Source organism: Triticum dicoccoides, chromosome 1A (assembly GCF_002162155.2).
Source record: "Triticum dicoccoides isolate Atlit2015 ecotype Zavitan chromosome 1A, WEW_v2.0, whole genome shotgun sequence".
Lineage (NCBI taxonomy): Eukaryota > Viridiplantae > Streptophyta > Magnoliopsida > Poales > Poaceae > Triticum > Triticum dicoccoides.
This window is the reverse complement of record NC_041380.1, coordinates 245,140,170-245,152,869: the sequence shown is the minus strand read 5'-3', so window position 1 is coordinate 245,152,869 and position 12,700 is coordinate 245,140,170.

Genomic DNA, 12,700 nt, shown 5'->3' with positions numbered 1-12,700 from the left:
ACCAAATGTCAGGGTGAACTGAACATAACGAAGAATGCGTTTAACAGCAGCCCAATGAGTATCTCTGGGAGCCTGAAGATACTGACAAACCCTGTTAACAGCATAAGAGATATCTGGTCTCGTGATCGTCAAGTACTGAAGTCCAGCAACAATGCTTCTGTACTCTGTGGCATCCGCAGGAGACAAAAACTCACCATCAACAGCTGTTATCTTGTCGGTAGACGACATGGGTGTGGTGGTCGGTTTGCACTTCAGCATGCCGGCTCTTTATAACAACTCCAAGGAGTACTTCTTCTGCGTAAGGACAAGACCAGTAGCACGAGAAGTGACCTCAACTCCAAGAAAGTAGTGAAGCTTCCCAAGATCTTTGACCGCAAAATCAACACCAAGAGAGCAGACAAGAGCATCAGCAGCATACTGAGAAGAGCTGACAAGGATAATATCATCGACATACACCAAAAGATACATAGTGACTTCTGGCTTCTGTAGAAGAAATAATGAAGTGTCAGCAGTGGACGGCACAAACCCATGAGCACGAAGGGCAGAGGCAAGACGGGCATGCCAGGCATGAGGAGCTTGCTTCAAACCATATAGTGCTTTGGAAAGACGACAGATATAGTCAGGACGATCAGGATCAGAGAAACCAGGCGGCTGTTTCAAATAAACCTCTTCCTCCAAAAATCCATGTAGAAAAGCATTCTGCACATCAAGTTGACGAAGTGACCAACCACGAGAAACATCAATGGAGAGAAGAAGCTGAATAGTGGTAGGCTTGACGACAGGACTGAAGGTGTCCTCATAGTCAAGACCATGACGCTGCCGAAAACCGCGAGCAACAAGTCGCGCTTTGTAACGCTCAATAGATCCATCCGAATGCTTCTTCACTTTGAATACCCATTTTGAGTCAATAACATTTACCCGTGGTGGTGGAGGAACGAGAGTCCATGTCTTGTTACGAACAAGAGCATGAAACTCCTGCTCCATAGCCTCTCGCCAATGTGGAATGCGCAGGGCAGCCTGATATGAGCGAGGCTCAGAAGATGGATCCGCAACAGCAGCAGCCAAACAAGCAGCCAACCAAGCAATCGTACCATCCGTACGTTCCTTAGGTTTGAAAATGCCACTGCGACTGCGTGTATGTGGTCGAGACACAGGAACCACCGAGGTCGACGGAGCAGCCTGCAACGGGCTGGAGGATGGCGACGTTGACGAGTCAGCCGGTGACGAGGAGCCAGTCACGATAGCCTCGGACTCGGTCGGCGAAGAAGGCCGGCCCACCGGCGAAACCGGCAGAGCAGACGAAGCAGCTGGCGACTCAGGCATCACAGACCGGGCCGATGGCAAGCTCGGCATAGTGTGCCGTGGCGCGGCCGGTGTCGCGGGCCGATCCGCTGATGAAGGCGACGTGAGGACCCGAGCCGCAGGCGAAGACGGCGTGACGGGCCGAGCCGCAGGCGACTTGGCGGCCGCTGGCGAAAAAGGCCGAGCCGCTGGAGACTCGGCGATCGCTGGCGTAGCGGACCGAGCAGTGGAGATGCTCGGTGCGACGGGCTCGTCGGGTGACCATGCATGGACACGCGAATCGATGCCATGCAACATAGGGCGATCGACGTGCCCACCAGAAGACGACGATGATGATGGTGAATCCTCCAACAGCTCCAAACGAGCTCCACGTCCGGTTCCTGCACCATGGTTAGGTAACAGCAAAGGAGAGTATGCAACATCATCAAATTGGTCAGAAGCAACAGAGGATGAATGCAGGGATGGTGGTTCGACAGTGGACACAGGAAGGTTGGCAAAGGGAAAAACATGCTCATCAAACACGACGTCCCGAGATATATAGACACGATTAGTGGGAACATGAAGACATTTGTAACCTTTATGAAGAGAGCTATAGCCAAGAAAAACACACTTCTTAGAACGAAACTCAAGCTTGCGCTTGTTATATGGACGAAGATGCGGCCAGCAAGCACACCCAAATACCTTGAGAAAGGTATAATCAGGTTGTTCATTAAGGAGAACCTCAATGGGAGTCTTCATGTTTAAAACACGAGTAGGAGTACGGTTGATGAGAAAGCATGCAGTGGTGAAAGCATCACTCCAAAACCGAAACGGAACAGATGCATGGGCCAAAAGAGTAAGACCAGCTTCAACAATATGACGATGCTTACGTTCGACTGAACCATTCTGCTGATGTGTATGTGGACATGCTAAACGATGAGCTATCCCAAGCGACTGAAAGAAGGAGTTGAGGTTGCGATACTCGCCCCCCCCAGTCCGACTGGACATGAACAATTTTGTGCTTGAGAAGACGTTCAACATGTTTTTGAAACTGAACAAAAATATCAAACACATCAGATTTGCGTTTAATAAGGTAAAGCTAGGTAAAGCGACTATAAGCATCAACGAAACTGATATAGTAATTATGACCACTGACAGAAGTCTGAGCAGGACCCCATACATCGGAAAACACAAGTTCTAAAGGATGTTTCACCTCACGACTGGACTCCGAAAAAGGAAGTTGATGACTTTTCCCCTGCTGACAAGCATCACACACTGCTACATCTTTATTACTAGACAAACTAGGAAGCTCATGACGACGCAAAATATGACGGACAATAGGTGTGGCCGGGTGACCAAGACGAGCATGCCACTGTGACGGAGAGACCCGAACTCCACTGAAAACGCGAGCGACGCCAGGATGCTCCAGACGGTAGAGGCCCTGGCACAACCGCCCACTAAGAAGAATGTCCCTCGTGTCCCGATCCTTAATAAAAAGATCAAAATGGTGAAATTCCCAAAGCACATTATTATCACGTGTGAGTTTAGGAACTGAAAGAAGATTACGGGTCACAGATGGAACTCGAAGAACATTGCGAAGCTGAAGACTCCTATTGGCATGTCTAGTGAGAAGAGATGCTTGACCAATATGAGAGATGTGCATACGTGCTCCATTGGCGGTGTGGATCTTGTCGGAGCCATGATAAGGTTCACGAGTGTGAAGCTTCCCCATCTCGCTGGTCAGATGCTCTGTCGCCCCAGAGTCCATGTACCAGTGTGGATCGATGGAGTAGGACTGAGTGTGTCCCTGGTGCTTCTGCGGCGCGGGACGATCAGCCATGGCGACCTGACGGGCATTGTTGCGTGTATCTTTGCCGTCATTGCCAAGACCAAGGAAGCTTCGCTGGAAGCGCTTATGACACTTGGAGGCCCAGTGCCCATCGCGGCCATAAAGCTGACACACACGTGGACCGCCAGCCCCCGGTAAGGTCGCAGTAGGTGGGGGGGCCGAGGCGGGCGACGGTGGCAACCCCAAGGGAGACCGGGATGATGAAGAAGAGCGGCCACCCTTGGTGGCGACGTTGGCCGAGAGGGAGCCAGTGCCCCTGGTGCGGCGAGTCTCAGCCCGTTGCTCAGTGAGAAGAAGCCGAGAGAAAACCTCGTGTGCCAACATGGGTGTCGAGTTGCCCCGCTCGTTGATGATCTCGACTAAGGCATCATACTCCTCATCAAGACCATTGACAATAAACGAGTTGAACTCGGAGTCGGTGAGGGGCTGTCCAATGGAGGCTAATGTGTCGGCGAGGCCCTTGACCTTGTTGTAGAACTCAGTGGCCGTGGAGTCAAGCTTCTGACACTCTCCAAGCTGACGACGGAGTGCAGAGACACGAGCCTGGGACTGCGCTGCAAAGGTGCGCTCAAGGATGGTCCAGGCTTCATGAGACGTCTTCGTGAAGACAACAAGGCCGACAACTGCCGGCGAGAGCGACCCCTGGATGGAGGAGAGGTTCGCCTGGTCCTGCCCCGTCCAGACGCGATGGGCCGGATTGTAGACCGGACCGTGCATGCTGTCTACCAGCGCGGGTGGGCAGGGAAGCGACCCGTCAACGTAGCCTAGCAGGTAGTGACTCCCCAAGAGCGGGAGAACCTGCGCACGCCAGAAGATGTAGTTGTCGGCGGAGAGCTTGATGGTGACGAGATGACCGAAGTGAAACGGCAGCGGCGAAGACGATCCCATCGAGGAGGCTGCCTGGGGTGCAAACACCATGAAGGCAGCCGAAGGCACCGAAGCCGATGCGGGAGGAGGCGGGACCGCAGCCAGGGCAGGCGCCGCAAAGCTCGCGGCCGGTGCGGACGCCGCAAGGCCCGCGGCCGGGGCGGACGCCGCCAACCCCGCCAGCGGGGCGGTGTGATCCGCTTGCGGCAGGAGCGGCGGGACGACGCCTGCGGAGTCCGCAGCGGACGGCGGCGCCGCGGTGTGGACCACGAGGTCACGCCCGAGCGAGGGCGCCGGCGGCGTGGAGAAGACGGAGCCGATGCTCCTTGTCCCGATCGGATCCGGAACGGAGATGGCATCGAGCGGGAGGTTGAGCAGAGCCGCAAGAGAGGCCGGGAGGAAGCCCGCAGCAGTGGAACCGGTGGTGGCGGCGCTCGACATGGCGGCGGCGCGATCGGTGGCGCGGCGGCGGCGGTGAAAGTGGCGGCGGCTGCGGCGGCGGTGCGGGTATTAGGGTTTAGAAGCGGAAGCGATCGTAACCTAGCGTGATACCATGTAAGACAATAAGTTTTGGGAACCAGCACAACCCTTTAGGGGTGGCTTATCTCATTATATATAATGGTTGTGTTACAATACGTAAAATATACGTACATAGGTACAGAAGCTATACATAGTCTAACACTGCTAGCACAGGGGCGGGTACGCACGGGCGTATGGGCGCGGCCAGGCTGCGGCGGCTCATGCGTGGGGCGCGGCCAGGGGTGATGCGGAGCGTGGCAAGTAGAGCTCCAGGGCAAGCAGAGCTCCAGCCCTGGCGGTGGGGTTGCGGTATACTGTGACAAATCGAAGCGGGGGAGACGGGAAACCGGAGGAGGGGCTCACTGCGGGTCTGATGGCGTGCTCAGGGAGGTTGGGGAGGCTCCGGAGAGGTCAAATCACAAGCGAATGCTGGCGGTGCCCTCGGATGAAGATGATGCCAATCCGGCACTGCAGAGGTTCCTGGCTTGAGCCGGAAGTTGCAGACATCGATGCGATCGACGGTGGAGCTTGTGGACACATCCCTACGGTGCGGGGGTGACAGCGGGCGCGAGGACGACGGGGCCATGGCGACAACGGCGGCTGGTGAACTTGCGGAGGTGGATCCAGAGGTAGAGGAAGATGGAGGCACGAGGGGAGGCGGGCTAGGGTTCGGGAGGGACGCAGGTCGACTTGTAGGCAGGGCAGGGGTGCGGATGGCTGCTGCGTGGCCATCCATGGTTGTGGGAGGTTGCACGATGGCCACCGAGCCCCTGATGAATAGAGGTAGATGAGGGTGTCGGTGGTGGGCTGGGCCGGTCCTGTTTGACTTGAAGCCCAGAAGTGCAGTGCACCTCTGGCCTTTTCAAATTTCCTTTTCTGTTTTTTTAATCTCTCTCAGTTGCTAATTGTTTTGGTACAAAATGAATTTTGCAAAATATGGGATTTGGCTCAATAAATACCGTGTAATATTAGGCACTGCTATAAAATTGTTGGGGTAATATTTGAAATCATTTGATTTTTGACTAAATGCAAATGGATTAAAGTGGCTGTTTTGGGCACTAGTTTAAATAGGTTAGGGGTAGTTTAATACTATATAAAATGTTGGTTTCTACATGATACTTATTTAGTGAATTTTTGCAATCTAGCGAACATTTTTGTTTTACTGTTTGGAGAAATAATTTATTTGACTTTTTTTTTAAATTTGAAATTGAGCTTGGTTTGAAACAAACATGAGGATTAGCAACTTAATTATGATGACATGGCATCTTTAGGCATGAGGTTCTTGTAGCATGATTCTCGAGGTGTTACAAATGTCTTCCACTACAAGAAATCTCGTCCCAAGATTTAAGAGGTGAAGTAAGGGAGAATGTTCTGGTTACGAAATTCTAACGAATATTCTCGTTCTTGGTTACTCTTCTCGAAGAGGTCGATCCATTACATTGATGTCTTCACTCCTCTATTTCAGGTCATCATGATGAAGTCGTCATCCTTTCTTCCGGATCTTCATCGTCCTACGAACGCGATAAGAGGGAAAACTCTGGAAGAACGCATCTCACAAAGTTGGGCATCTGACGGTGAACTCAGGGAAAAAGGCATGAACTATTTCCCAAGTTGTAACTCAGGGCAATCATTGAGAGCAGTATGTGATGGTACAAAAGTTTCAAATGATTAGGCAGTCATTCGATGCCCGAAGTAGAGCGTGAAGGGGGGTTCAGAGCAACGGAATAAGTATTGCGGCTGAAACCAGAATAGATCATCTCTAGGAAGGTGGCTCGTGATCTACATACGAAGCCAAACATGAGGAATAACTTTGGAAACAGGGGTGTATAGGAGAGTCAGGTTTTGATCCTATGGAACTGTGGGTTATGGGCCCACGATGTGGTTTAAAAGTAGAAAGGGCGTTGACATCTTGCACGGTCATGATAGCAAGGCATGTCATAGGATAGCCCGTCGGTCATGTTGGCATCAATTGTTGGTACCAAGGGCGAGGGACGAAGAGAACTATTTTCCTGCTCGTTGAAACGAGGCACGCCTATAGGCAAAGTTCTCGTTCATCGGCGGTTACAAGAATGTCATCACAATAGTAACAGCGTCTTACTGACATGGTTGTACACCGAGGTACTACTTAGATCATATAATTCACAAGAAAGGTTAAACAAAAAAATGGAGAGGAAAATGTGTTTAAACACAAGTATCAAGAGTATATCCTTCCCATCCATGATAGGACAACAAGTAGATAACCAATTGGGTAAAGGGGCGAGGGAATTCATGATGTTACCGATACGTCCATTTTGCATCATGCTTTTATATCAATATTTATTGCATTATGGGTTGTTATTTCACATTATGTCACAATACTTATGGATATTCTCTCTTATTTACAAGGTTTACATAAGGAGGGAGAATGCCGGCATCTGGAATTCTGGGCTGGAAAAGGAGCAAATATTAGAGACCTATTATGCACAACTCCAAAAGTCCCGAAACTCCACGGAATACCTTATAATAAATAATGAAAAATCCTCGCCAAAGATGAAGACCAGGGGGCCCACACCCTGTCCATGAGGGTGGGGGCGCCCCCCCTAGGGCGCACCCCCTACCTCATGGGCCCCCTGGTGGCTCTTCGATGACCATCTTCTGCTATATGAAGTCTTTCATTGAGGAAAAAATCAGAGGCAACCTTTCGGGACGAAACTCCGCCGCCACGAGGCGGAACCTTGTCGTATCCAATCTAGAGCTCCAGCAGAGCTGTTCTGCCAGGGAAACTTCCCTCCCGGAGGGGGAAATCATCGCCATCGTCATCACCAATGCTCCTGTCATCGGGAGAGGGCAATCTCCATCAACATCTTCATCAACACCATCTCATCTCAAAACCCTAGTTCATCTCTTGTATCCAATTCTTGTCTCCAAGTCCTGGATTGGTGCTAGTAGGCTGCTAGTAGTGTTAATGACTCCTTGTAGTTGATGCTAGTTGGTTTAATTGGTGGAAGATCATATGTTCAGATCCTATATACATATTAATACCCCTCTGATTATGAACATGTTTATGCTTTGTGAGTCGTTACATTTTTTCCTGAGGACAAGGGAGAAGTCTTTCTATTAGTAGTCATGTGAATTTGGTATTCGTTCGATATTTTGATGAGATGTATGTTGTCTAGCCTCTAGTGGTGTTATGTGAACGTTGACTACATAACACTTCACCATTCTTTGGGCCTAGAGGAAGGCATTGGGAAGTAATAAGTAGATGATGGGTTTCTAGAGTGACAGAAGCTTAAACCCTAGTTTATGCGTTGCTTCGTAAGGGGCTGATTTGGATCCATATGTTTCATGCTATGGTTAGGTTTACCTTAATACTTTTGTTATAGTTGCGGATGCTTGCAATAGAGGTTAATCATAAGTGGGATGCTTGTTCAAGAAAAACAGTACCCAAGCACCGGTCCACCCACATGTCAAATTATCAAAGTGCCGAACGTGAATCACATGAACGTGATGAAAACTAGCTTGACGATATTCCCATGTGTCCTCGGGAGCGCTTTCCCTTATATAAGAGTCTGTTCAGGCTTGTCCTTTGCTACAAAAAGGATTGGTCCACCTTGCTGCACTTTATTTACTTTTGTTACTTGTTGCTCGTTACAAATTATCTTATCACAAAACTATCTATTACCACTTATTTCAGTACTTGCAGAGATTACCTTGCCGAAAACCGCTTATCATTTCCTTCTGCTCCTCGTTGGGTTCGACACTCTTACTTATCGAAAGGACTACAATAGATCCCCTATACTTGTGGGTCATCAAGACTTTTTTCTGGCGCCGTTGCCGGGGAGTGAAGCGCCTTTGGTAGGTGGAATTTGGTAAGGAAAAATTTATATAGTGTGCTGAAATTTACTGTCACTTGTTACTATGGAAAGTAATCCTCTGAGGGGCTTGTTTGGGGTATCTTCACCCCGACCAGTAGAGCAAAGAGTTTCTCCTCAACCTACTGAACCTACCGAAAATGAAAATGTCTGCTTTGAAATTCCTTCGGGTATGATAGAAAAACTGCTAGCTAATCCTTTTGCAGGAGATGGAACATTACATCCTGATGAGCACCTAATATATGTGGATGAAGTTTGTGGATTATTTAAGCCTGATAATCTTAAATATGCTTATCTTGATGAAAAGAAGATATATCTTGTTATTATTAGTGCTAACCTTTCAGAGCATGAAGAACAAAGATTATTGAAAACTCTGAAGAAGCACCGTGCTGCTATTGGATATACTCTTGATGATCTTAAGGGCATTAGTCCCACTCTATCTCAACATAAAATAAATTTGGAAGCAGATGCCAAACCAGTTCGTGATCCTCAACGACGTCTGAATCCTAAAATGAAAGCAGTGGTAAGAAAAGAAATACTAAAGCTTCTGGAGGCAGGTATAATTTACCCCGTTACTGATAGTCAGTGGGTAAGTCATGCTCATTGTGTCCCTAAGAAGGGAGGTATTACTGTTGTTCCTAATGATAAAGATGAATTGATTCCACAAAGAATTATTACAGGTTATAGGATGGTAATTGATTTCCGCAAATTAAATAAGGCTACTAAGAAAGATCATTACCCCTTACCTTTTATCGATCAAATGCTAGAAAGATTATGCAAGCATACACATTACTGCTTTCTAGATGGTTATTCTGGTTTCTCTCAAATACCTGTGTCGGCTAAATATCAATCAAAGACTACTTTTACATGCCCTTTTGGTACTTTTGCTTATAGACGTATGCCTTTTGGTTTATGTAATGCACCTGCTACCTTTAAAAGATGCATGATGGCTATATTCTCTGACTTTTGTGAAAAGATTTGTGAGGTTTTCATGGACGACTTTTCCGTCTATGGATCTTCTTTTGATGATTGCTTGAGCAATCTTGATCGAGTTTTCCAGAGATGTGAAGAAACTAATCTTGTCTTGAATTGGGAAAAGTGCGACTTTATGGTTAATGAGGGTATTGCCTTGGGGCATAAAGTTTCTGAAAGAGGTATTGAAGTTGATAAAGCCAAGGTTGATGCTATTGAAAAGATGCCATGTCCCAAGGATACCAAAGGTATAAGAAGTTTCCTTGGTCACGCTGGATTTTATAGGAGGTTCATTAAGGACTTCTCAAAAATTTCTCGGCCTCTGACTAATTTATTACAAAAATATATACCATTTGTCTTCGATGAAGATTGTGTAGAAGCATTTGAAATACTTAAGAAAGCATTAGTCTCTGCACCTATTGTTCAGCCACCTGATTGGAATTTACCCTTTGAAATTATGTGTGATGCTAGTGATTATGCTGTAGGTGCTGTTCTAGGGCAAAGAGTTGATAAGAAATTAAATGTTATCCATTATGCTAGTAAGACTCTAGACAATGCTCAAAGAAATTATGCTACTACTGAAAAAGAACTTTTAGCAGTTGTATTTGCTTGTGATAAGTTCATACCTTATATTGTTGATTCTAAAGTAACTATCGACACTGATCATGCTGCTATTAAATATCTTAGGGAGAAGAAAGATGCTAAACCTAGACTTATTAGATGGGTTCTCTTGCTACAAGAATTTGATTTACATATTGTTGATAGAAGAGGAGCTGAGAACCCCATTGCAGACAACTTATCTAGGTTAGAGAATGTTCTTGATGACCCACTACCTATTGATCATAGCTTTCCTGATGAACAATTAAATGTCATAAGTACTTCTCGTAGTACTCCTTGGTATGCTGATTATGCTAATTACATTGTTGCTAAATTCATACCACCTAGCTTCACATACCAACAAAAGAAAAAGTTCTTCTATGATTTGAGACATTACTTTTGGGATGACCCACATCTTTATAAAGAAGGAGTAGATGGTGTTATTAGATGTTGTGTACCTGAGCATGAACAGGAACAGATCCTACGCAAGTGCCACTCCGAAACTTATGGAGGACACCACGCGGGAGATAGAACTGCACATAAGGTATTGCAATCCAGTTTTTATTGGCCTACTCTCTTCAAGGATGCCCGTAAGTTTGTCCTATCTTGTGATGAATGTCAAAGAATTGGTAATATTAGTAGACGTCAAGAAATGCCTATGAATTATTCACTTATTATTGAACCGTTTGATGTTTGGGGCTTTGATTATATGGGACCTTTTCCTGCCTCTAATGGATATACACATATTTTAGTTGCTGTTGATTACATTACTAAGTGGGTAGAAGCTATTCCAACTAGTAGTGATGATCATAACACTTCTATTAGAATGCTTAAAGAAGCTATTTTTCCGAGGTTTGGAGTCCCTAGATATTTAATGACTGATGGTGGTTCACATTTTATTCATGGTGCTTTCCGTAAAATGCTTGCTAAATATGACGTCAATCATAGAATTGCATCTCCAGATCACCCACAGTCTAGTGGTCAAGTAGAATTGAGTAATAGAGAACTCAAATTAATTTTGCAAAAGACTGTCAATAGGTCTAGAAAGAATTGGTCCAAGAAACTTGATGATGCATTATGGGCCTATAGAACTGCATATAAAAATCCTATGGGTATGTCTCCATATAAAATGGTATATGGAAAAGCATGTCACTTACCTCTCGAACTAGAACATAAGGCATATTGGTCTATTAAAGAGCTCAATTATGATTTCAAACTTGCCGGTGAAAAGAGGTTATTTGATATTAGCTCTCTTGATGAATGGAGAACCCAAGCTTATGAAAATGCCAAGTTGTTTAAAGAAAAGGTTAAAAGATGGCATGACAAAAGGATACAAAAGCGTGAGTTTAATGTAGGTGATTATGTATTGCTATACAACTCTCGTTTAAGATTTTTTGCAGGTAAACTTCTCTCTAAATGGGAAGGCCCCTATGTTATCGAGGAGGTCTATCGTTCCGGTGCCATAAAAATCAACAACTTTGAAGGCACAAATCCGAAGGTGGTAAACGGTCAAAGAATCAAACATTATATCTCAGGTAATCCCATAAATGTTGAAACCAATATTATTGAAACCGTAACCTCAGAGGAATACATAAGGGACACTTTCCAGAACGTTTCAGACTCCGAAAAGGAATAGGTATGTGGTACGGTAAGTAAACCGATTCCAAAACAGTTTTTAAGGCAATATTTCTCCGTTTTGGAATATTTAGAAAAATAGAAAATTAAGTAGCAGTCCTGGAAGGAAACGAGGGCCCCACGAGGGTGGAGGGCGCGCCCTACCCCCTAGGCGTGCCCCCTACCTCGTGAGCACCTCATGTGCCTTTCGGACTCCATTTTCTTGCACGATACGTATTTCAGTTGGTAAAAATTCACTATATATTCTCCCGAAGGTTTTGACTCCCGTATCACGCAAATATCCTCTGTTTTTGTTTCGTGCTGTCCCGCTGCAGATTAGATCAACATATCTTCCCAGGATTCGGAAGGAGAAAACTATGTGGATGATTACTTAGCTAATCCTAAGGTCTATGGAGATGTGGAGCACGATGGTTGGACCACGGAGGAAGAAAAGGACTATGAACCCAATGAGAAGGAGGAGACGAGCTCAGATGAAGATGAAGCCCCATTACCTCAACCTGGGGATATGCACATGGAGTTCAAAAAGTCAAGTCTCCCTGATAGGGTAAAGAAACCAAAATTCGAGTTTATCCCTTTTCGTCTCTTGCAGGAAAATAAGCAGGACCTATGCAAAAAGATATTAACCCTGGAGTGGGAGATTGATGATCTGAGGGATCAAAATGCCGTCCTCAAGCGTAAATTAAGGGAGAAGTCTATGCCATCAACTAAGTCAACAACACCTCCACCTTCTTCACCAACCAAAGAGATATAATCACATGGGTATGGCCACTCCCCTTGGCAACCGCCAAGCTTGGGGGAGGTGCCCCGGTATCGTATCACAAACACAACTCCTATCTTTACCGTTTTCCTTAGTTCGATCCTATTAGTAGTATTTTGATCTAGTAGAATAAAGTTTATGGCATGATCTAGTTTTAAGTTTTGCCTTATGATCTTTCTATGTAATCGAGTCCATGAGCTATATAATAAAGATTAGTGTTGAGTCAAGGGCTTGATTTTCTTGCTGTGATCTTGGGTGAATAAAAGAAAAGAGAAAAAGAATAAGAAGAAACAAAAGTTCATATTGATCTTATTGATAGTAATGACTTCACATAGAAAGAGTGTGATGATTAAAAGTTGTTGGGAGTTGGCA